Source organism: Halyomorpha halys, unplaced genomic scaffold (genome assembly GCF_000696795.3).
Source record: "Halyomorpha halys isolate HHAL.00 unplaced genomic scaffold, Hhal_1.1 Scaffold204.1, whole genome shotgun sequence".
Lineage (NCBI taxonomy): Eukaryota > Metazoa > Arthropoda > Insecta > Hemiptera > Pentatomidae > Halyomorpha > Halyomorpha halys.
In genome coordinates, this window is record NW_027111250.1 from 62396 (window position 1) to 64159 (window position 1764).

General features: G+C 31.5%; 1 long non-coding RNA gene across 2 annotated transcripts in view; it reads right to left on the reverse strand.

Moving 5' to 3' along the window:
- LOC136796220 (uncharacterized) overlaps positions 1–1764 on the reverse strand; it is a 161706-nt gene that overhangs the window by 5596 nt on the left and 154346 nt on the right. For both annotated transcript variants that reach the window (XR_010843913.1, XR_010843912.1), the window contains exon 2: positions 9–73. This is a non-coding gene — a long non-coding RNA (uncharacterized lncRNA). The remainder of the gene's footprint in view (positions 1–8; positions 74–1764) is intronic.

A 1764-nucleotide genomic window follows, 5' to 3' on the forward strand; every position in this document is an offset into this window, starting at 1 on the left:
ATACTTACAGTCTTCAACTTAGCGTCGAAATTTTGAGCAGTATCACCAACCCCACACTACCGGTCACTCTGGCCTGTAACAAAATAATATAATATAATACAATCAATTTTAAATTTTCATCTTGACATAATGAGTATAAAATTAAAGTTAGAAATGAAAAAAAAATTAAATCTATACCACAAAGAACCCTATTGGGTTTCAGTACTTGGTAAGTATGAACTATTTCTAGTCATACAGAAAACAGTCACGAAAGGAAGAGTTGTAGATAGTTTCACTCTTAACCTCAGTGGTTTTCCGCAGGATTAGCTACCCATTTTACTGAAGCTGGGAATCCTAGGGGTATTCATGATGATGTGTTAAATGTAAAATGTTTTATCATGTTAAATGTTATAAGTATAGGATTGTGAGCAGTACTATTTAAAGTCATGTTAAATGCATAACAGCTCCTACCGGATTTTCTGAGCAACTTGCTTTATAACCTTTCCTTTTAAAACTTCTTGATATTGTTTACTTCTAAGATTTGATTAAATTAATTTATTACAACGTGACTAAATTGAGTGAAAAATGGAATTTATGGGAAGTTTGTCTACTGAGTGCCTTCTAACATATGAGGAAGAGAATCAAGATGAGCTAATTGACAACTGTCATTACATTATTATTATATACATTGCTTTATTAGTTTTTAAAATATCCAAAACAATACTAACACAATCAAAACACAAACTACGAACTAGTAACCTAACACGAAAACAAATAAAATGGTGACGATCTCAGCTGGTCTGTTGTATGACGTCATTCTCCATTTAACATAACCTAATAGCAGACTCTCAACTATGTTATATGGCATATCGTTTTAACATGGTAAAAGAAGGAAATATTTCACCATTTAACATAAGTTTTTCCATTCAAACTATAGATCATAAATAACCCTACTATAGGAGTCTTCGGTTCCCACAGTCGATCAACGGGTAACATGGCATAATAATATAAGTCAACACCGCCCATTCCCCCACTCCTCTGCATATTATTATGCTTACCTCTATTCAGTATGGTTGGAGTCCAACTTTTTTTCATTATTTTCTTGACCTTTATTTTATTCTTATTTTCCGTCTTTTAGTGTGTTGTAATGGATTTTTTATCTAATTTTTTAATTTTTATTAATTCTGTTTTAATTAATTGTCAAATACCCTAATGTAAGTATTGTTTATTTTTACTTTTCATAGTACAATTTAATTTTATTTTCTTGAATTTATTTAATTTCTATATAAATTTTCGCATACTCATATTTAACCACACTTTAGTTTACTTTTATTTCATGTTATGTATTCTCTTACTATATTTTTGTCTTTTTATTTATTTATTGCTATTTTCAACTATATTTAAATGAAAATACATCCAGTAAAGGTGATGTAAGATCAAAATGGAGTGATATAGATATGTAGAAAAACCACCCATTGGTAGCACTCTAATATTTCTACACTAGAAGGTCTCGAGGCCATCTTTTTTTCAGGCGCCTAGGAGGATTGTCAGGAATAGAAGAAGAACCATGGTTAAAAGCTACTAGGATTAGGTAGTCAGGGAGTTTATAATGGAAGGATTGACATCTGATTCGGGCTAGATCGGTTACATAAGGAACATTGAGGTCTTTTTAGATATTGTCTGTGACAAGTAAGAAGCATTGAGGATTTCGGATTGTAAAGATTGGATACGAGAGGAATTCGAAGGTTTAGTGGAGCCCCAAAGCTCAACTCCATATGTCCAGAT